Source organism: Felis catus, chromosome A2, assembly GCF_018350175.1.
Source record: "Felis catus isolate Fca126 chromosome A2, F.catus_Fca126_mat1.0, whole genome shotgun sequence".
NCBI lineage: Eukaryota > Metazoa > Chordata > Mammalia > Carnivora > Felidae > Felis > Felis catus.
The window spans coordinates 162,191,922-162,215,242 of NC_058369.1; the positions used below are offsets into that span (position 1 = coordinate 162,191,922).

General features: G+C 48.8%; 1 long non-coding RNA gene and 5 other non-coding genes across 7 annotated transcripts in view; 4 read left to right on the forward strand and 2 right to left on the reverse strand.

Annotated features, from left to right (window-relative positions):
* Window positions 1–4,614: 4,614 nt before the first annotated feature.
* TRNAC-GCA lies at window positions 4,615–4,686 on the forward strand. The gene has a single exon. It is a non-coding gene; the product is annotated as a tRNA-Cys (tRNA).
* A 941-nt stretch (window positions 4,687–5,627) lies between these two features.
* On the forward strand, window positions 5,628–5,699 carry TRNAC-GCA. Its single transcript has one exon. It is a non-coding gene; the product is annotated as a tRNA-Cys (tRNA).
* A 6,453-nt stretch (window positions 5,700–12,152) lies between these two features.
* TRNAC-GCA lies at window positions 12,153–12,224 on the forward strand. Its single transcript has one exon. It is a non-coding gene; the product is annotated as a tRNA-Cys (tRNA).
* Window positions 12,225–13,823: 1,599 nt separating this feature from the next.
* Window positions 13,824–23,321, reverse strand: part of LOC111559558 — a 28,115-nt gene continuing 18,617 nt past the window's right edge. For both annotated transcript variants that reach the window (XR_002740650.2, XR_002740651.2), the window contains exons 2-5: window positions 23,102–23,241; window positions 20,994–21,113; window positions 20,614–20,742; window positions 13,824–13,857 (exon numbers count right to left, since the gene is read on the reverse strand). This is a non-coding gene — a long non-coding RNA (uncharacterized LOC111559558). The remainder of the gene's footprint in view (window positions 13,858–20,613; window positions 20,743–20,993; window positions 21,114–23,101; window positions 23,242–23,321) is intronic.
* TRNAC-GCA lies at window positions 17,728–17,799 on the forward strand. The gene has a single exon. It is a non-coding gene; the product is annotated as a tRNA-Cys (tRNA).
* Window positions 20,774–20,845, reverse strand: TRNAC-GCA. Its single transcript has one exon. It is a non-coding gene; the product is annotated as a tRNA-Cys (tRNA).

Consider the following 23,321-nt stretch of genomic DNA (forward strand, 5'->3'; position numbering starts at 1 on the left):
TCCCTGGAGGGTGTTGGTGTTTCAGGTCAATATACCCGCATCCTGATCACAAGGCACGATGGTGCTTCTAGCCAATGCATTCCTGCAAGCGGTGTCCAACTTCGATGTGTCAGCTTACTGCTCTGTTTTATTCCACTTGACATTCTTATTCGGGAGGTCAGGAGAGCAAAAATCTGAAGCCCGTCCTGCATAATCTCTGCCAGGTGATGCCCGCCCCCCCCCCCCCCGAACAAGGGAACAGTAGTAGTCAATAATAATACAAGCGTGGGTGCAATCTGCTCACTCGCATAAAATATTAGCCTACGAGACAAATACCACCATGTTATAAGGGGCGAGGCAGTTTCTTTGCATGTTTTGAAGAGGGTGGAAGGAAGCTGCTGCCTCCTCCAGGAAGCCTCCTAGGCTTTTGCGGAGCTGTGGGCAGGGGCAATCTGGGAGAAAGAGCATAAGCAGAGGTAGGCCATGAAGTGCCTCCAGAGGTGACCTAAGTGCCCCCATAGGGAGTGGGCTGGGGGAACCCCGAGGGGAGCAGACGCCAGAGACTGAAGGCCTTTATATTCAGGGCTCGGAATTTGGGTTCAGTCCACCAAAAACCCTTCATCCTTTCTCAGCCTTCCAGACTTTTCTTTGTCCCCTTTGCTCCCTGCGTCAACGTTCATCTCTCGCTGAGGTCAGGTCACTGTGCTCTTGTGGAAAAGACACTGCATGGCGCCCCAGACCACTCTGCCCTTTCTCCTCTGGAGGGGCCCTGGCTGGTATTATTTAATCAACTTGATTTCCTGGGAGCTCAGGGCGTAAACGTGACTTTTCGAGGTAAGCCGGGAGTCTCTGGGAAGCTGCGTTCATCAGGACTTTATAATGAGAGATGGTTTGGGATGAGGGCCCAGGATTGGGGCCAGGAGGGAGTTTGGCATGAGGAGTTCATCTGTCTGAGGCCAAAGAGGGCTTTGTCAAGGGTCCAACCTGTGTGCTTTTTATTTGTGGACTTTACAGACTCAGGACTTAGCAGGTGCAAATGAATGAGAAGTTCAGAACCGTCTGTGTGGATGCTAAGCAAGGCTGCCTAAGGGGCACTTGGGTTTGAAGCGGACCTCTTGGTACCCCACCAGGCCCCTGGTCTTGCCCCCTGACCCCAGTCCCCAGGCCTGGACTTCAGCAGGCCCTCCTCAGTCCTGACATCCCCATCGGCCAGGAGGGAGTGGGGACGGAGAAGCTAGAATTCCTTCCTCCGAGTTCCTTTTGGCTTCTCTGGTATCTGGGAAGTTACTGTCATTTGGGAGTAAGCTTACCCTCTGAGAATCTGGAGGGCGGTCCCTCTGCAGAAGGCATCCAGGACAAGAGGTGGTTTGTGCGTGTGCGCTGACGGGGACTTAGGAAGTGCCTCTGTCGAGTCAAGATGGTAGCAGAATGTTTAGGACTAGGTATGACCCCTGGGAACTGTGACCTGATGCAGTGGTTGGCCAGAAACACTGAAAAGGGGAAAGGCACAGTGACTGCTTGTGTTTTTCCATATCAGTGGGACCAAGATGGGCCCTGTAGAGGGGACTGTGCTGCGTGTCAGGCAGAAGTTACGAGGCTCTTGCCCTGCTCGGGGAAAGTCTCCCAGAGGCAACCAGCCCCCTTCACTCTATCAGCAGTGTCGCCACAGACTCCTGACTGTCTTGATGTGGGAAGGGGGAGCCCCGATTAGTGAGTGTGAACAGTCCTATAATTGGTAATATCTTTGGTGGTGAAGTAATTTCCTTTTTTTTTTTTTAATTGTCATTTTTTGGTGGGTTGGGGGCGCCTGGGTGGCTCAGTCGGTTGAGTGACTCTTGATTTTGGTTCAGGTCGTGATCTCAAGGCTTGCGGGTTTGGGTCCCTCATTGGGCTCTGTGGTGACAGAGCTCTCTCTCTTTCTGTCTCTGCTTGGGATTCTCTCTCTTTCTCTCTCTGCTCCTCCCCCACTTGTTTGTATGCTAGCACATGAGTTCTCTCTCTCTCTCTCTTTCAAAACAAATAAATAAACCTTAAAAAATTGTGGTTTGGGGGTAAAAAATCAAACACTGCAGAGAGATAAGGCCTTACCATAGTGGTTGTGCTGAGACCCTGCCTGGGAGGCCCCATCTGAGCAACCAGCCAGCCTCCACTCCTGGGTTACAAAGAGTGGAGCCTCTCGGGCTTCATCAGAGGCAGGGGGCTTGTGGTAAGAACAGAATGGGAGATGTGCACTTCCATGGGGATCCAGGAGTAGTCAGACAACAGGCCTGCGGAGTCTGGGATGGTTTTTGACATCATTAAGAAAGCTTTAGGACTCAGGCCTAAGACACCGTTTCTCCAAGGAGATCTACCTGATATCACTCCTGACCGAACATCTATACAACCTCATTCACCGTTTCTGTTCACCAATTATTTCAACATGCTTATAGACTTTATGGTCAATTTGTGTTTGTCTGTTGGACTTTCTCCTCTGCATTTACTTCCTCTTCCCTTCTCTGTGTCTGTTGTGTTAAGCATCTTGAAGAGAGATAATCCGATTGGTTATTATCCCTGTGTGGGCAGAACCACAGGTCACTGGGTTCCCTGTTTATTGGCCAGGAGTGGAGAAAAGCTAAGCTGAATAAGATCCTGAGAGAGACACGAAAAATATATTCCATCTGTGAAACAGGAAGAGGATGCTCTATAAAAAAGAATCAGTTACAGAACGAGAAAAGGCTCTTAGAAATCAAAAGAAATAAAAAGTTCAATAGTTTGAAAAATAACGTTGAGGTGGTTTCCAAGTAAAACAAACAAAAAGATAAAAGAATAGATAATAATAGAGATTAAAAGTAAAAAAGTTAGAAGTTGACACCAGGGGGTGCAAAAACCAACTAGTAAAAGTTCCAGAAAGAGAAAATGATGGAGGGAACATTATACAAGAAAATTGCCCATGATGAAAGGGCATGGGTTTCCATTAGAAAAGACCCTCCAAGCCCCTAGAACAATGATCCTCATCAGATACATTATGGTGTAATTATAGGACACCAGGACTAAATGGAAGCTCTTAAAAGTTCAAAGAGTGAAACAATAGGTGATACACAAAGGAAAGGGAATTATGATGTATTTAATTTTTCAGTAGCAATACTAGATGCTAGAACACCATAGGAAAAATCCTTCACGATATAAGGGATTATGACTTGTCCATCCAGACTGCTAATCAAGTCTGTGGGTAGAATTACAGACATTTGCAGACATGCGAGTTCTTTAAAAATTTACCTACCCTGATTTTGTGGTAGTTGGAGGAGGTCCTCTGCCAAGCTAAGTGAGTAAATTAAGAAACATTCAAGACTCAGAATCCAGGAAAGCAGGACTCCCAAACGGAGAAAGAGGTGGAAAGAATGTTCTCGTGAGTATGTAGCAGGCTTTCCAGGGCAACCAGAAGGATCAGGAAGATGGATGGCTACTGGAACACAAGAAGAGGAAATGTTAATTATCTGATAGCTTTTATAAGTGGAAAATTGTTTTGAAAGACACTTTTTGGCATGATTAAAGCTTGTGGAAAATCTTAGAAATTCAAGGAAAACTAAGCAGTTGAAACATAAGGCTATCACTAACTTCAGGAAAAACAAAAAGTTCCACCAGAATTCTTAGTTCTACTTAGCACTATGAACACTATTAACTGATAACAATGAAAATATTAAACATAGAAACATAGAAAATTATTTAACCAAAAGTCAAGATATAATAGAAAACTGAGAAGGGAAGAAGGCATATAAGTTCTCATCCTCATCATAAAAGTAAGACAGTTGATGTCCAGACTTGGTTAAGTTAGATATTACATATTATCAGATGTTTATATTATTTGAAATCGTGGTGGCAAATATACTAAAAGAAATGGACAAAAGTGTGGAGAATGATTGCCTCTGGGTAGCAGGAGGGAGATACAGAGGATTGAGGTCTTTGTGATAAGTTTGAAAAACAGTATTTGACTTTTAAAAATGATTGCACAAGATACTTCAATAAAAACAAAAAAATATATTAAAAACCTCCATGTCCTGTGGGTGGAGGTGTAGTTCAGGATAGAGCGTTTCGCTCTCACTCAAGAGTTCCCTGGCTGGAATCCAGAGGCCCTGTGTAGTCCTCATGTCTCCCTGTCTCCATGATGCTTTTAGGACAACTCCCTGATCCAGGTCAGGGACTGGAAATTTCACTAATTTCCGCAGCTGCTCCCACCACCACCCTCCAAGGTTAATGAATAGATGCACACACTGGAAAGACATCTTCAGCTATAAGTAATGCATGTGTCTCCAAAGAGGTTAGGCAGGATCTCTTCAAGTTGTCGTTTTGTGGTGTAGAACGAGAGAAAAACAGACAAGTAATTCCTAAAGGTCCTTCTAGTAGTTAAAGTCAATGCTCCTTCCTGCTGCTGCTGCTGTCACCACAGACTGAAGACAATGGGGAGATGCAGGCATAGGAAGAGGTAAGGCTGGGGCCTCTGAGCACTGGAGGGGGACCTCTCTGGGATGAATTTGTGAAGGAATAAATGGCTGGTTTTATCAGCTCTCTAGAGACAAGTAGAAACTCCCAATGTGTTATAGGAGTAATGGGTGTGACTATGAACGTGAAAGGTACTTATTAGACACCTATACCAAGCAAGGGGGTATAGCTCAGGGGTAGAGCATTTGACTGCAGATCAAGAGGTCCCTGGTTCAAATCCAGGTGCCCCCTGCTCTATTGGTTTTCCTATTCGCAGCTGTTGCCAATATTCTGATTTCCTTTCATCCATGCTAATTATGATCCTTCCTGAAATTGGAAGCCATCGCACAATGGCAATCTGGGTGGATTGCCCACGCCAGTACCCTGGGTATCCCTCCTCCTCTTGGCATCTAGCCTCCCCCCCCCCCTTCTGTATACATCTCATTTCTTCAACTCTTAAAGGGTCATCAAAGAGAGGGCAGGGACTCATGCAGAATTCTGCTTGGCTTTTCCAAGGCAGACCAGAGTAGATACAGCAGACTTCCCGGGAACAGGCCCTAGATGGTAACCTTAAATTATCACTCTCAGCCCTCCTTCCCACCTAAACCAGTTTGGCACAGTGGACCTGTGGTGAGACCTACAGAGACGAACCATAGCATCCGGGTTCTCTCCAGGTAGGATGGGCATTTCCTCCGGGGACCTGGTTTTTCTCACACCAAAGCTCACTCACACCCTGTTTCAACCTTGTGGGTCTACTAATGTCTGGCTTAGCTACTCAAACAAGGGAGACAGGAATTCTGCAGTGTTGCTGCTGTAAATCCCAACTAACAGAGCTCTGCAACACTGGATTAGAGTCCATCTCTGTCTTCAGTGAAGGGAGAAAGGCGAGGGGCTGGGAGCCCCGATAGGTGGGTAGTTTCGGAGACAGCTGGCCAGCTCTTGGGCTAAAGCAAAAAAGAAATGGGTTGGGAGTTTGGGAGTTCCTCAGGCGGCTTCCCTCCTTTTTTCGTCTCTAATGACCCCTCCAGGGACTGAGGCTTGGAAAGCTGCAGAGCTGGGGGAGGATGTCTTACCGTGAACCAGGTCTGGCAACTTCCAGAAAGTCAGTCCTGGAGGGGGGCCATGACTTCATTTTGCAGAGCTGAGTGTTACCAAACAGCTGAAAGGTGTTAATTATGTAGCATCTATAGCGTGGGGGTATAGCTCAGGGGTAGAGCATTTGACTGCAGATCAAGAGGTCCCTGGTTCAAATCCAGGTGCCCCCTTATTTATGTGCAAGTTTGGGTAGTCCTTCCCTGCCCCCCCCCCTCCAGCCCACTTACCATCCTGCGCTGCCAGTTAAGAAGAAAGGTACCAGGAGGTGGTGCACAAACTGTCCAGTTACACTCACGGGCTCATTGAACATCAACTGGTGGGATGTGTGGGAGGACAAGTTGTTTCTTGCATACATGTAGCAACAACAGGGAGACCTCAGGAGCTCCCGTGGGATGTCTGGTTTGATCCTGAGAGTGGCTGCGGTGAGGTAGGGGTGTCGCCCCGGATAAGTTGCTTCACTGTTTTATGTCTCAGATTTTCCATCTATAAAATGGGGGATAATAATAGTACCACCTCATAGGGTTTGTGTGTGTGTGTGTGTGTGAGACAGAGAGAGAGAGAGAGAAAGAGAATTTAAAGCAGTTAATGCTTTAAGGTAAATGATAGCAAGTCTTTTTATTATTTTTTTTAATGTTTATTTATTTTTGACACAGAGAGAGAGAGAGAGAGAGAGACAGAGAGAGACAGAGCGTGAGTGGGGGAGGGGAAGAGAGAGAGCGAGACACAGAATCCGAAGCAGGCTCCGGGCTCCGAGTCGGCAGCACAGAGCCCGGCGGGGCTCGAACCCACCAACCGCGAGATCACGACCTGAGCCGAAGTTGGACACTTAACCGACGCAGCCACCCAGGCGCCCAAGTCTTTTTATTATTGGACTATTTTGGAGAATGTCTGCTAAAGGAAATAACTTTGGTCTTAGTGGATGTTGAAACCTCAGGACCAACGTCCTCTGGAGAAGTTATAAAACCAGGTCACCAGTGGCTAGGGGGGGTCCTTGTGTCTCCGTTCCCTGTGGCCGAGATGCTGTGACTGGTATCAGCAGATTCCCGACGAGGAAGGAGTTCATGGGGCTTCTCATGCTACTTGAATTTCTTTCTGAAGAATTGTTCCCACAAAGCCCAATTTACGGAGGAAAGCCCCTGAATCTCTGTTGAGCGCAGACGGTTTGAACCAACAGGCCATTTCTGTCCGTGGACTCCCGGGCCAGTGAGAGACAAAGACCACCCTCGGCAGCTTCCTTCAAACATGAAGGGAACAGAAGTGCGTTGAATGGCAGCGTGGTTGACGCCTGAACTTGCTTGTTCCCCTTGAATCCAAGTGGCCAGGGAGGCGGGGCTCTGCAGTTTTAATGGAGGGAAAGGGTAATCTCCTGGAGCCTGGTGAAAACCAAGGAAGCAAAGCCGACTCTCTCCTCGCTGCGTCCTGGGTCCGGAGTTGCCAAGGGCTGTGGGGTCGGCAGGAACAGTCGCTGGAGGGGCCTGGTGCGTTTGGGGAGAGACACCAGGTCGGGGAGCCTGCAGGGCTCGGTGGGTCCTGCTCTGGGTCTTGGCTTCACACAGCTGCGGTTCAAGGCCATGCTCCCTCTGCTGAGCCTTACACATACCCAGTCAACCCATACCACACGTCCGGTGATCCCCTTGGCCTGACTTTCTCTCTTTTTGCTGATTTTTTCTCCCATTTCCAAGGCCAAGTGATCGACTGGCTCCTTGAGGCCTTCCGAGTCCAGTAGTGTATGGGAATAAAGGCTGGCGTCTCAGACAGACCCCCCTGCCCCCCTGGGAGACCCGTGAGATTGGGAGAAAAAGCCCCCTGGTGCTGACAATGCCGTGGGCTCCTGAGTCGCGCAAGGGACTCAGAGCTGGAACGTGCTTTGGTCCAGAAGGTTCCTGGCCAGCACTCAGCCACTTACCGAGGGTGGGGGATCTTGATGTTTAACAACAGTCCCGTGAATAAAATTGCGAGTGAGTAGCGGGCATGGAAATGTGACCCAGAGACCTCTCCGTCCGCTGTCCGGTGTACCAGAGACAGAAGCCCAAGCGGGCTCCGCGCTGTTAGCCCAGAGCCGGACGCGGGCCCGAACTCACGGACCGTGAGGTCATGACCTGAGCCGAAACCAAGAATTGGACAAGGCTGAGCCACCCAGGCACCCACGGAAGAGGGCGTAGGATAGCTGAAGGGAGGGGTCTCTGAGGTATGGAGGGAAACCAGGGAGCTGTGGTCTAGCGGCTTCGACTCTGTCTGTTAAGCAGAGGCAGCGTCTTGCGCTGGAGTCTGGGGATGGAAGGGGGGGAGGGAAGCCTATCCCTGCTGAGTCCGCAATCTGAACAAAGGAGGTGGAGAGTCTGCTGCGGGGAGGGGTGTCGTTTTATCGGAGCTGTGATCGCGTTCCGCACCTCTGCGAAGTCAACCTTTTGCGGACCTTGAGAAAATTGCTGTCTGCTAAATACACTTGTCCCCACCTGGGTCGGCACAGGAAAAGTGCTAGTGATTTCCTTCTCTAGCTCCCTGGTTTTTATTCTGTGCAAATGCCAACCCAAGGAGTCTTAGGTCACTCTCAGTAGCAGCCAAGGTTGCTTGGTGCCTTGTGTAGATCCTGGTCCCAGTGTCTGTCAGCCACACGCTGACCGTCTTTTGAGTGATCCCAACTGCAAAAGAAATCTATTAGCTCCATGGACTCTTAGGGATTTTTTTTTTTTTTTTTTTTTTTACCAGTTCTGTTCCAGGATGCAAGGATCTCATCTCTCAACTCCCAGGGTCTCTTCCTATAGTTGCCAAAAGAAGACGATAAAGGAGAGAAAAAGAACCTAGAACTTGCAGGACAAAGAAGATATTTACTTACTTACTTATTTATTTATTTATTTATTTATTTTATTTAGAGACAGAGACAGCACAAGTGGGGAAGGAGCAGAGAGACAGGGAGACATAATCCCAAGCAGGCTCCGGGCTCACAGCACAGAGCCCGAAACGGGGCTTGAACCCACGAAGCCGTGAGATCATGACCTGAGCCAAAACCAAGAGTTGGATGCTTAACCGACTGAGCCACCCAGGCGCCCCAGAAGATAGACAATTTAAGCCAAAATATGATCAGTATTAACGTTAAATATAAATGTATAACATGCCACAGGAAAACCACAAAGAATGTAACTGGATTAAAAAAAAAAAAAAAACTATAGGCTGTTCACAAGAGATAGACAGAAAACATAAGGATATAAATACATTGAAAATAAATCGACAGAAAAAGATGTAACTATGACGGCTATATATTGTGTTGCCATATTAATATCAGACGAAATCATTTCTGAGGCAAAAATCATTACCAGGGATAAAGACAGTCATTTTGGATTGATAAAAAGTTCAATTCACCAGTTAGGTACAACAATGCTAAATTTGATGCACCTAATAACAAGGCCTCAAAACGTATTTAAGCAAAAATGAACAGATTAAAAAGGAGAAATGGACAACCTTCTGATCGTGTGAGAGATCTTTAAAACCCTCTTTTGTGAATTGCTAGGACAAGTGGGTATAATATCAGAAAGATATGTGGGGCACCTGGGTGGCTCAGTTGGTTAAGCATCCTATGTCAGCTCAGGTCATGATCTCAACGGCTCATGAGTTCAAGCCCTGCATCTGGCTCTGTGCTGATGGCTCACGGCCTGGAGCCTGCTTCAGATTCTATGTCTCCCTCTCTGCCCCTCCCCTGCTCACACTCTGTCTCTCTCTCTCTCAAAAGTAAATAAACATTAAGAAAAAAAGAAAGATATGAAAGATTTGAACAACGTGATTAACAGACCTGGCCTAATTAACACATAAAGAACTTTCTACTCAAGGATTATAGAATGTGCATTTTTCCCCCCAGTCCCTCATGGCACATTCACAAAAATTGACCATATTCTGAGCACAAAGCAACTCTCAACAAATTCCAAAGTATTTAAATCACAAAGAGTATGTATTCTGACCAAAATAAAGTTAAAATCCAATAACAACAAAGAATAAGAAAACCCAACAAATAGAAAATCCCCATCTTGGAAATTTCCTAATTTTCTAATACTTCTCAATAATCCAGGGGTCAAAACGGAAATTGCAATTGAATTAGAAGTTAGAAAATAGGTGAACTATGTGATGATGAGAATACTAGATATTGAAACTTGTCAGTCGTAACCATAGCAGGCATGTATGGGGCAATTTAAAGCCTTCCTGTGTCCACAGCATTATGAAGACAAAGGTGAAAATTAGCTAACTCTGCATCTACCCCCAAAAAGGTATAAAGGGACAGTATATAAATCCAAAGGAAAAATAAAGGAGTAATAAAGGTTAATTAATGAAAGCATAAATTGATTAAGTAGAAAACAAATATACAAGAGATAGAACCGATAGAGCAAATGTCATTCTTTGAAACAAATAATAAACATGATAACCCAGACGAGACTGACAAAGGAAAAAGAGAAAACAATAATCTGTATAAGAGATATTTGAAAGGATACATTATTACAATTTCCAAAGACATTAAAAAGATCATAAGATTAAGAAAAAAGATCATAAGCCTATCTTATGAGTGGCTTTGTGCCAATAAAGTATAATATTTAGATGGCATGGAAAAGTTTCAAGAAAAATATAGCTGACACAAATAGAGTTAGTGAGGTTAGCAGGACTGAGCTGGGTCCATGGAAAAATACAAGATTTTAGCTGATACACGTGGTATGGCATACCAACTTCCTACACAGTGAGTGATAAAGCTATTCACTCTCACTCTCCTGTCTTCCAACAAGGTCATTTCCTTCACCCAAACTTCCGCTCTTGCACGGTCCCTCCAAACTTCCTTGTAAATACGTGGTATACATGTATCCATATAACTGATGAAGGGTCACAGTGGACAAACACGAATGAATCTCAGAAACATGAGGTTGGGTGCAAGAAGCCAGACTCAAAAGAATAAACCCAAGAAGGGGCAAACTGATCCATGGCCATAGAGTGGTGGTTATCCTTGGGGAGAGGGGGCGACTGGGAAGGGGGTCCAAGGGAACGAACCCCAAGGGGTTTTAGAAATCTTCTGTATCTTGATTTGGGTGGTGGTTACCTGGGTGTATGTCTGTGTAAAAATTCACTGGGCTTGGGGCGCCTGGGTGGTGCAGTCGGTTAAGCGTCCGACTTCAGCCACGTCACGATCTCGCGGTCCGTGAGTTCGAGCCCCGCGTCAGGCTCTGGGCTGATGGCTCAGAGCCTGGAGCCTGTTTCCGATTCTGTGTCTCCCTCTCTCTCTGCCCCTTCCCCGTTCATGCTCTGTCTCTCTCTGTCCCAAAAATAAATAAACGTTGAAAAAAAAATTTAAAAAATTCACTGGGCTGTATGTTTCAGATCTGTGTGTTTCATGTAGATGATACTTCGCTAGAAAGTAAATAAAAAACAAGTTAATTACATCTTTCATTCCTAGAACGTCTTATTTGATTAGCTTTTCAAATGTATGCGAGCGTTTCTCAGTCTTTTGCTCCTCAATTTAGTTTTCGTTTCTCCCTCTTAAGATACCCTTTGATTTGTGCAAATAATCTCAGAGGTGGAGTCTTTGCAGGTCAAGTTGCAATGTTTACTATCTCTGGTGACTCTCATGACTGTTGGCTAGTTCCCTAGGATGTTTTAAATTTTGTTCTGCAGAGTGACATAGGGCTTTCTACGTGCCAGTCCTGGTTCAAGTACTGTACGTGGATTGACTCATCTAATCAACGTGCCAAGGCATCAAGTCCACGCTATTATCATTTTACAGCTTACGCAGAGGAGGGCGTAAAGAAGGGGAGTGGCCGGCCGAGGGTCTCCGAGCTGGGGCAGGACTTGGACCCAGGCTTATCTGCCCTCAGAGTCTGTGCCGTTGGCTTCTCTGCCACGCTGTTTCTTTCACACTTAGATTTGTGAAAACCTACCCGGGGGGGGCTCTTGGAGGCTTGTTTCCTGCTGCATCGCTTCGGGGAGGATTTTCATTGGCCTAGGATCCCGTGGCCCCATGCCCACAGAGTCCACCTTGAATTAAAACAACTGCGTGTCATTTTCCCCACCGGCTGAGGAGGGCACACTCAGGGCCCAAGGCACGTCAGCCAGCCAGGGGCTCAGGGTTGCCCTGCCTCTTGTCTTGAATCACTCGCTCCTTTAAGAGCTCACCCCGATCTCGGCTCAGGTTGTGATCTCATGGTTCGTCGAGCCCCGTGTCAGGCTCCTCGCTGACAGCTTGGGATTCTCTCTCTCTCTCCCTCTCTCTCTGCCCCTCTCCTGCTAGTGCTGGTGCGCTCTCTCTCAAAACAAATAAATAAACTTAAAAAAAAAAAAAAAAAAAGAAAGAAATCGGTGTAGAAGCAAGAGTTTCTACAGCCTTCCAGCCAGGAGAGGAGATCTCCAGGGCTCCAAGGGAAAGGCTGGTGGGTACGAGGGGGACATGCCAATAATAGGGGGAGATGGTTGGTTTGTTCATGCCTTGGGGGATTCCTAACTCCACTCGGCCACCTACTTCTTTTGTTTTTTTTTTTTTTAATGTTGATTTATTTTTGACGGAGAGAGTGGTCTGTCCCGGCTGCTCATCGCTTTACGGGGAGTCTGGGTGTGGCTGTCCAGATGAAGGATATTAATTAAGCCAGGCCACAACAGAAGGGGGTATAGCTCAGGGGTAGAGCATTTGACTGCAGATCAAGAGGTCCCCAGTTCAAATCTGGGTGCCCCCTTATTTATTCCTAATTTATATTGGTGCTGCATTTTTTTTTTTTTTAAACATCCTCTTCCTTATTAGATGTCAACGGAAAGTTGTTTTTCTTCCCTGGAACCAGCAAACTCATACCAAAGCTTCATAGCAAAGTTGGGGGTTCTTACCTCAAAATAGAAGTGGGAATCACTGAGGAGTCTATAAAAGTGCCATTTTCCAGGCCTCACCCCAGAGCAATGAAATCAGAGTATCAGGGGTGGAGCCCAGTTAGGGTGAGAGCTCCTCAGAGTTGAGAACCAGCCTTAGTTAGCTTCCAGGAAGCTTCTTAGACCCAGACTGCCTCATCCCCGCTCTGTGTGCCCAGCACCTTGTGTTCTGGACCTCCTCCCATTCAGCCCTAAGTATACGTCATCGGAAGGCGACGTTGACGGTGTCTTCCAGAGATGTTAACTGTCTCTGCCTCAGTTTCCTCAGTCCTCCCCCTTTTTAATCCGGGCAATCTCTGTGCATGGGAGGGGGGAGTGGTCTCCTCTTTCCAAGCCAAAGCACCAGGATCTGTGGCTCAGACAGCAGGCTCTCCTGGGGCCGAGAGAGTTTGTAGAGGATGAATTCTCTACCTGTCCAAGTGCACGGTTAGCTTGAGGAACCATTAAAGCCAATGGTATGTCCTCCTCAAGCCTTCAAAGTAAACTTCTGCATGAGGGACTGGTGAATTATGTATCACCCGTCTCAAAACTGAAGACTGTAATGGCTTTCTGTGGTCTGGAGGACAAGCCGCTGAGCATTTTGGTAGACAATCCCAGAATTCGCTGTGAGTCCCGAGATCCCCGCATGGAATTCGGAAATCTGTCATGATTTCTATGATCCCTTACACGAATCATCTTTTTTTTTTAATATGTATTTTTTTTTATTTTTTTTTCAACGTTTATTTATTTTTGGGACAGAGAGAGACAGAGCATGAACGGGGGAGGGGCAGAGAGAGAGGGAGACACAGAATCGGAAACAGGCTCCAGGCTCTGAGCCATCAGCCCAGAGCCTGACGCGGGGCTCGAACTCACGGACCGCGAGATCGTGACCTGGTTGAAGTCTGACGCTCAACCGACTGCGCCACCCAGGCGCCCCTTTAATATGTATTTTTCGATGTTTGTTTACTTCTGAGAGAGAGAGAGGGGCAGAGTGCGAGTGGGGAGGGGCAGAGAGAGAGACACACACGCAGAATCCGAAGCAAGCTCCTGGCTCTGAGCTGTCAGCACAGAGCCCGACGCGGGGCTCGAACTCACAGCCTGTGAGATCACGCCCTGAGCTGAAGTCAGACGCTTAACCGACTGAGCCACCCAGGGGCCCCACACCAATCATCTTCGACGACCTTTCTCCCGACTCCCTAAAAGACACTTCACGATCCTCTAGGCCTGTATCAACAGCAAAACTCTATGCTTTAGATGGGCTAAAAACAGGTTCTCACAATAAATTAGTTGACAGCAAGAAAGCCTCAATCTGTTTACACTGGACGGCAGGAAAATGCGGCAGAGAAACGGCCACTGAGGACAGCGCGGTCAGACTTTGTCTAACTTGACAAGCCGGCAAAAAGCTCTCTGTCTGACACCCCGGGTTGCGAATTTTCTTTGTCTTCCGTTATCAGCACACAACATAAGTGCCTGAAAAAAAAAAGACAAAACCTCTTTTTATCTTCAGTGATGTGCTTCAGAGTTTCTCTTGCATTAAAGCTCTTTCCTTTTTGTTGGCGAGAGACTCGAATTTCTTAATTAGTACTTTTTTCCCCCTGTTTCATAAACACTTGGAACTTTGGCTGAGGGCCTGGCGGCTTGTCGCTTTCCTGTCCCTGCCCTCCCACGACACCTCCTGATCTTGAAGATGACCTCTCTGGGGGCGCCTGGGGTCACAATCTCAGGGTTCGTGCTTTGAACCCCCCCCCCCCCCGCTCAGAGCTTCAGATGCTGTCTCCTTTTCTCTCTGCCTCTCCCCGTTCACTCTCCCTCTCTCTCAAAAAATAAATAAACGTTAAAAAAAATAGAAAGAAAATGGCCCCTCTGATGACAGCTTCCATCTGTCACCCCATTACGACTTCTGGTCCTGCGGTCCCATCGTCCTAGCCTGGTGGCTCAGTGGGGCCCTTTCTTCCTCCTCGCCCTCTCCCCATGAGACCCCTCCCCCCTTTTCAGGGTTCCTTGCCCACACCTCTGCCTTCAACCCCCCAACTGGAGGGAGCGCCTTCTGCCCCGCATTGCCCTTCTGGGTCCCCTTCTTGGGATGCCCCAAGCTTAGTGGAGGATTTTAGAACCAGGCTGACACTTGTATTTGCCTTGGCTCCCTCGGCCTTCAGCCTCAGTAATGTCAACGCCACATAACGATCCTTCCAGGGCTCGGGCTTAGCTCTAATGTGTTCACAGAGTCCACCCCACTGCGGTGGCAGAGAGGCCTGGGTGAGGCAGAGAGCCAGTATCCCCACCCCTACCCAGTGTCCTTTGTAGCCTCCTTCTTGTCGCGTGGCTTCACAGAAGAAAAACTACACATCCCAGCCTCCCTTGGAGGTAAGGGAGGCCAAGTAACATGCTGGAGGCCCTTAAAGGGCCAATGCAGTCCCAAGCGCAGAGCAAGAGGATGGGGCTCCCTGGTGCCGGGGCTCAGTAGGTCCAGAGCAGGCAGAGAGGCCTTCCATTTCCTCCTCCCCTCCTGGGGGCCCACGGAATTGGGCAGAAGCCGCACCTGCCTCTCCTTGTCCCTCCGGAGGGCTCCTTAGTGCCCCTGATGGAGCCATCTCCCTCTTAAGGGAAAGAGGCCTATATACAAGGCCCTGTGTACGGTCCCCATCACTGGCTGGGGCCTATCCCTTCCTCTGCTGTCTTGCTCCAAGTGTGAATATAAATTTTTTTTTTTAATGTTTATTTTAGAGACAGAGCACAAGCCGGGGAGGGGCAGAGAGAGCCAGAGACAGAATCTGAAGCAGGCTGCAGGCTCCGAGCTGTCAGCGCAGAGCCCGACGTGGGGCCCGAATCCATGAACCATGAGATCGTGACCTGAGCCGAAGTCAGACATCTAACCAACCGAGCCACCCAGGCACACCACTCCAAGTGTGAATATCAAAACCTTTCTCTCCCTTTGGAAATGTCATCGTCACCCTTCGACTTTATTGCGAGTCTCAGCTGACCTGGGAGGTGACCTCCTACACGGTTTCTATGCCCTTCGAGCGTGCCCTCCCTGTACCCTGGGCACCAGAGCCTGAAGTCTGAGAGGCCACTCCGGAGGCTGAGAGGTCGGGGCGGGAAGGCAGGCGTGGAAGAGCGTGGCGTGTGGCTGAGAGGCGGGCAGGTGCCGGAGGTCTCAAGAAGGCAGCGGGCGGGCCCTTTGCCTTCAGAGCAACCAAGGACATCTTGGATCCTAGCTGGGTGGACAGTGGACAACCCGTGTGTGAAACCAGAGTGACGGCACCGGAGGGGAGGGGAGGGGAGGGGGCTGGAGACCGGCAGAAACAAGAAATGCCTGCACAACCGCAGCCGAGGTGGTGGGTGAAGGACAAACCAGGAGGGGCCCAGGGAAGAGGGAGGAGTCAGGATGAGTGCAGCTGCAGAGCTGGGGGAAGGAAGGAACGTCTGCAGTGCTTTCTCTCGGTTACTTGTAACCACTCAGTCGGTACCTGGAAGGTGGGACTGTGCCGACATTGGGTTATTACACGCGTAAATTGGAAAATTAAAGAATCCCTCACCCACTCGTTGGCAATAGCTCTTTGGTTTATTTCCTTCCAGAGGAGATTATATGTTATATATATATATATATATGTTATATATGTTATATATAATATATACATTTTAGGGGTGCCTGGGTGGCTCAGTCTGTCGAGCATCCGACTGCAGCTCAGGTCCTGATCTCCCGGTTTGTGGGTTCGAGCCCCACGTCGGGCCCTGTGCTGAGAGCTCAGAGCCTGGAGCCTGCTTCGGATTCTGTGTCTCCCTCTCTCTGCCCACCACCCGCTGACACTCTCTCTCTCTCAAAAATAAATAAAAAACATTTTAAAAATTAAAAAAATACATATGCATTATATGTATATAACATAAAATATTAATGTCCAATACATAATAAAATATATATAACAAATGTATATAACATATATATAACAAAATATATATAACAAATATATATATAACAAAGTATATATAACAAATGTATATAACATAAAATATTTAAAATAGGAAAATTTATATTTAAACATATTAAATATATATTAACTATACATTATGTATTATATATATAAATTTAATATTTAAATTTTAATATTTATATTAAATTTAATATTTATTTTATAAATATTTATATTTATATTTTATATTTATAAAAATATTTATATTTTATATATTTAATATTTAAATATAAAAATTTAAATACCTTTGTGTGTATGTGTAATCTTTCTTATCATCTAATGATATGTATATAGAGTATCTTTTTAAAATTTTTAATGTTTTATTTATTTATGAGACAGAGACAGAGCATGAGCCGGGGAGGGGCAGAGAGAGAGGGAGACACAGAATCCAAAGCAGGATCCAGGCTCTGAGCTGTCGCAGAGCCCGACACGGGGCTCGAACTCACAAACCGCGAGATCATGACCTGAGCCGAACTCTTAACTGACTGAGCCACCCAGGTGCCCCTATATAGTATCTTTTTTAAAGCCCAAAGGATCTCGCATCATATGCTGCCTATTTTGCTTTTTGGCCTTCATGATCTTGTTTATGAGTCCTCGCATAGATAGCGCTCTGGGCTTATTTCATCATTTTCTGTCGCATCACAGCCCATCCTGTGACACCATGTTTGTAACCTAATCCCCGTCAATGGATATTTAGGTGGTTTCCAGTTTATTGCTAATACAAAAAAAGGAAATGCTGCGATGAATCTCCAGATACGTGTGCCTTTGTGTACTCATGGGACTATTAGAGGAAGAAATCCCTAGGAGCGGGAGTCTCCTAGCGTATAATCTTTCCTAAGTAACTTTTTTTTTTTTAAAGGCCACATGCTCGATATGGAAAGCTTGAAAGATAAATAAAAGCACAGAAAAAAAAAAAGAAAAAGCTGAGATCATGTGTAATTTTATGCAGACACACTGTTTTGCAACCTGCCTTTCCATTTGGCAAATTCTCGTGGATGTTCTTCCGTGTAATTAAATAACCTTCGGCCGTGGGCTCTGAACCTTCTCTCGGCACAGGGGAAGGCGCTGTCACCTGGTCACAGGTATGTCACCGTCCCAGTGTGCCTGACATGCAGTGGATGGGGAACAGTGGGAGGGAGTTTCCTGCATGATTTTAAGGGTCTGCCCACCTGTAAGGGTCAACGAGGCTACCGGGCGCCCATAGCCAGGTGCACACAGAAGAGGTACACGAAGAGGACGGGCTGGTTTCCTGCGGGAGGGAGGCCAGAGCTGAGAGGAGCAGAGTTGGCTAGGACAGTCCAACCAGCAAAACTGAACCCCGGTGTATTGACACAGGTACAAGGTGTTAATAATACATCACCATGCCAGTTAAGGGGGTATAGCTCAGGGGTAGAGCATTTGACTGCAGATCAAGAGGTCCCCGGTTCAAATCCGGGTGCCCCCTTCCTTTACTAGCTTTTAATCACAAGTGGGTCCTGTATCGCCTGGTCCTCCTTGGCCAGAACACCCGGCAAAGAAAGATGAAGCAGATCAAACCCTCTGCAGGGTCTGAGGCTCTAGCCTCCAGGTCTTGGAGCTCCCCCTGGGGCCTGCTCCAGACTCAGACCCACCCTCTGAAGAAGAGCAGGATTTCGGTTGGCTCTGGAGGACTGACTCCAAGGAGTTAGTATAGAAGATGACTGGCCTTCCCTGCCTCTTTTCTCTCTCTCCTCAGTGTAGAGTCACGGGCTCCAGTGAGGGAAAGGAAGCTCGAACCCCATTCCCCAAATCAGTAAGGACAAGAACGGGTAAGGTGCACCTGTCCTTAAAAGCTCACCTCACTGTGACAGGGAGACTTCTGGCCTCCAACGTGAATCCCAGAACTCCTTCAGACACTGACATACGCCTCATGTCTAGTCGGACCTCTACGGCAGGTGGAAGGCATTCCTGCCCTCCTTCTGCACAATCCCCTGCCCACACTAGCCACCCATGGCCAAGGACATCTGGGTCAAAGCAGGGCTGTGTCACTGGAGGGCTCCGGGCTCCTCTAAGGCCAAGGGTCCCCGGGGGGACTGCCCATCACAGCCCCTGGTGTGTGAGGGGGGTAAGGGCAGCGGGGTGTGTCCTTTCTCGGAAATACAGCTCACAGGCTCCAGATCAGACTGCCTGGATTGGAATAGTTGGGCGTGGGGCCAACGGACTCTATTTTTAACAAGCCCATGGGATGATCCCGGTGGAAAGTCAGAATTGGAAACCACCAATTTAGTTTGGTGCCCTGTGTTACAGGCTTGAAAAGAGGCCATAATTAAGAGACGTTCCCAAGCACACACACCTGATTAATAATAGGGTTGGGGCCAGATCTCACACGGCTGGTCTTGGGCTCTTTCCACTTCCCAAACCTGATGCCAGACATGACGCCACATAATGACCCGGATCACGTCCACCCCCCCACCCGGTACTAAATGAGATAAGCTCACGGCGGCCTGGAAATCTGACCCAGGGATCTCTTGACCCGCAGTCGGATCTTTTCCCCTGAGCCAGGAGCTCACTTCAAATTGTTTCCTGGTTGGGACCTCCCAATACCCGGTAGTTGCTGTTTATTCCCATCTGCCCCGTGTCCTGGCTGACTCACCCTCTCCTGGCCATCGGCTCCCTCCCCTTTCCCACTGACCCCTCATTTGAGTGCCCAGAAGCCCCCTGTGCCCTGCCCAGTACCCGCCCCCACTTCTGTCTCTAGCTGGTACGCTTTGGTGTTCCCCCGACCTTCCCTCCTCACTGCACCTTCTCCTGGGCTCATTTGTTCTTGCCCCCCAGACCCCCCCAGCCTCTCCTGTTCAAGACACTTCTTCTTCATCCCAAGGCCAAATCCTTGGGCTGAGTCTAGGGGAGGCATTTGGCCAGGAAGGCTGAAGTCACCTTCCCTGTGAGCAGCCCCGTCTGCCTCAGAAGGCCTCACATCTGGGGCTCAGCACATCTGGAGGGGGCAAGGATGCCTGTTTGGGGTACCAAAGCCCAAAAGCCTTCTGAATGGGCATGGGGACTCTCACTTTGCTGACAGGGCTACTGCCCCGGGACAGTCAGACCACACCCACCTCCCCCCTGCAGGGGACCCCACACTGTCCCCTCCTGGGGCCACAGGCCATGTGGATTCCAAACCAGACGCACAAAGATTCTGATGGGCCCGAAAGACCCCCTGGGTGTTCTCTGTTACCAGCAGCGAGCGGGCAGCTTCTGCACTTGGCAGGTGGGGGCCGGGGCACTGGACCCTCTGCAAGCAATCCTATCAGTCCTGGTTTAAGACGAAATTCATGGGGACTGGTGGCTTCTGGAGTTGGCTTCTGGTGCTGGTTCCTCCCCATCCTCTCAGAAATCCCCCGTACGGTTTTGGAAGCACCGTTCGCCCCTGAACAAATGCCCCAACTTTCACGCAGGAGACCAGGGAAGCTCTGGCTTCAAGGGAATTTGGCAACCTCAGGATCAAAGTCTGCCTCCGGTGTTCCTCATGTGGTGCCTTAGATTTTCTCAGCGTGGCCACTGGAGACCCCGTGTGGCCTTCTGAGCCCCGAACGAAGAAGCTGGACCTCGGATCCAGGCGTTCCCAGTATGTTAGAATCAGTCACCACGTCTCTCGCTCTCAGCGGGCTCTTTGGTTCGGTTGGCCCCAGGCAACAATTTATTTAGCTGTTTCGCCTCTGTGGACCCTGGCCTGCTATACTCCTACCAGGAGGGGCCGACTGGACTTTTACTGACTTCAGCACAACTAGGCCTGGCAGTTAGCTCCCCAGTCCCACATCCGCCCCCAGCCCCCCATTTCTCCAAGGATCTCTTGCTTGCAAATGACTCCCTGTACCCATTTCTCAGCTAGTCATGCACATAGATGCGAACCCAGAACCTGCTTCTGTCTGGTGGAAATAGACTAGACGGTCACTGGCAGGCTGGGAGGAGCCCAAGGCCCCGGAGGGAGGGTGGGAGAGCCAGGCTCAAAGGGACCCCAGTGGCCAAATTCACAGCCAAGGGCACAGCAGAGCACCATGCGGGGGCAGAAGCCACTGTATCCCCAGTGGGTGCTGAAGGACCCGCCAGCCCTGCCCAGGCGGCCACAGCTCTGTATCCCGCAGTGGAATTCACCTGGTAAGGTCTGAGCCGGGTCCTAGGCCCGGGCAGTATTTGGCACGTTGGTTTGGTAGAGCAGGTTGCAAAGCTGTGCTTTCCCCCAAGACTCACTGTTTCGGGTGGGGGTTCAGGTGCTGGGCAGTCAAAGAATAACACAAATACCCACCTGAAGCCACCAGAGAGGCTTGGGTGGTGGAGCCCACTTGAGTGTTGGAGAAACACAGGAGGTGAAACCGAAGGGTCGGGATCCATCTCTTCTCTCCTCAGAGGGGTTTCCAAGTGGGGGACACAACAGCTGATATAGGGGGGCAAAAGCAGGCATAATAAGGGGGCACCTGGATTTGAACCAGGGACCTCTTGATCTGCAGTCAAATGCTCTACCCCTGAGCTATACCCCCACCTGCTTACAGGTGTCTAATAAACTCTTTAATCCTTCAGAGCCACGCCCTGACTGTCTCTGACTCGAGATGTATTCTTGGTGGCTCTCTGCCACCCTAACACCCCTGCAAACATGCCCTACCCACTACGCCCACCCCTGCCCCTTACCTCCACTTACAACCTCCTCCTTCCCTCAGCCCCTGGCTGTAGGCACTGGCATTGACCACATTGAGGTTTGCAGCTGGAACATTCTTCAGACTCATCCGCAAGAGCGGGATACAGAACTAGCTGCTCAACAAGACAGAGAGGAGGGGAGGGGAGGGGAGGGGAAGGGAGTCAGGGCTTGGGCCCCACCTGAGAACCCCTAAGCCAGACTCTCTGGGAAGGGGACGAGGGACAACATGAGCTTCTAACAAGCTCCTGATGATTTGGGAGCTGTTGTGCCCCTCACGGGATAGATCTGGGAAAAAAAAAAAAAAAAAAATTTGGAATTCAAATCACGCCCCAACCAAACTCACTTGGTTTAATGGCCAAGTTACCACTAGAATCCACGTTTATGATTAGGGGGCCTCTTTGCACTAAACTGGGCAGGAGACTGAGCTACCCCCTTCATATCTTCTTTTTCCCCCTTATTCTCTGTCTGTTGCATCGTTCCGTGGGTCAGCCAGCAGAAATAAGCGTGCAGTGCGTGGAAAGCGATGAGGCAAGAATGAGAGATTTGTGGTCACCGGGGCACAGACACAGGACCGCGTGATGGCAAACAGGAGGTCAGAGCAAAAAGAAATGCCAACAGGTGACGCACTGACTGGAACCAGGGACTCCCCGACACAAAGTCAGAGGCTCTGCCCCTGAACTGGGGTTCCTGGTGAGCACCACGTCACCTGTGTGGTTGTGCCCAAGGAGCTACCACGCACTCTCACTTCTCATCCCTAGCGAACTAGTGGGAGCTGACTGCCCGACCTCGTCCAGGTAGACCTCTGTCTGACTTTGGACGTACTCTGTCCTTCTCTAGAAACTTCTAGGAATCTTCCCTGCCGAGAGTGCTGCGGCCTCCTCCCCAGTCCCCGTGTGGAGCACTAATCATTGCTTAGAGCTGGAATCTTCCCTCTTTCCTTCCCTCGCGCTCAGGTTTCACTTCCCCAGTCCGCTGCCCCCAGTCCCACTCTGACCCCCTGCAGCATGGGCTCCTCTGAGCTGTCCTACATCGCTTTCTCTGCTCCCCCCACTCTTTTCGTTCCTTACTCCTTGGCTTTAAAGGGAGATGGCCTTACTGGAGAGGTCACGGTGCCATGCTGGCCCCAAACCATAGCCCAACACAGCCGGATGACTTGGGACCAGGTACAAGGACTCGCTGTTTGGGCACCAAACTCAGGCCTTTACTATCTCCTAGACTGGGACCAGCAGTCCCTTCCTCCTTGGACCTCTCCCCTGGAAGTTACCACTACGAGGCCCAAAGGCCACAGAGATCCCCAGGATGCAGAGAAGGGACAATCATCCAAATTGGCATAGCATATGGGAGCCAAACTAGATGAAAAGCAGACATGCATCTTGAACAGGACGCTTTGCAGATCTGTCTGTACGAGGGGAGGTTAGAAACCGTGTGGGGGACCAACAAAGGAGTGTTGGCTAAGTCAAGAGTGGTAGCAGCCGCCATACAGAAGAATACTCTGTATCCACTAAGAAAGGTGTCCTAAAAGCTTTTTTTTATTGGTGTGAAAAAGTCATCTATTCCTTTTGATGTTAAAAACATCATAGAATAGCTTCATCTTTGTAAGAAAACGATTTGCAAATTATAAACATCTCTGAAATGACCTATTTGCTTTTCTCCACACAAGTTAGTTTTGCTTTAATAAAAAGCAACAACTTGGGGCGCCTGGGTGTCTCGGCCTGTTAATCATCCGACTCCTGATTTTGGCTCAGGTCATGATCTCACAGTTAAGTTCAAGCCCCACATCGACACTGCACAGACAGTGCGGAGCCTACTTGGGATCCTCTCTCTCCCCCTTCCTCTCTGCCCCTGCCCCACTCACACTCTCTCTCAAAATAAAATAAAACCTTAAAAAAAGTGCAACAATTCCAATGGTCTGTGTCACTTAAACAGGAGATGCTTCTGTCTGAAAAGAGACTGATTCCAAAAAGATTCGAAATGGGTCGGTGGAGACAGGTCCCAACTGCCCCGATCCCACCTGCTCCCTTCCTGATGATGTTGTGCCAAGAACCCAGTATCCAGGCTAGTGGTCTCATAGCACAGGGACATCCAGATTCAGATCTCTGACCTCATTTTGGTGGCTCCAATGGTCTTATTTTTTGGAAGAGTTTTTGCATTTCTGCACACCCAGATGGATTTTTCTTACAAAGCTTCTGTTCCTCATCCACTGGGTCAGTCCAAAGATGTCATCATGGTGCATTCCAATTGCTAGAAAGGAAAAAGACAGCGAAGACAGGTGTATCAGTTGATATTGTGCGTCTCAGCCCTGCGTCGGGCTCTGTGCTGAC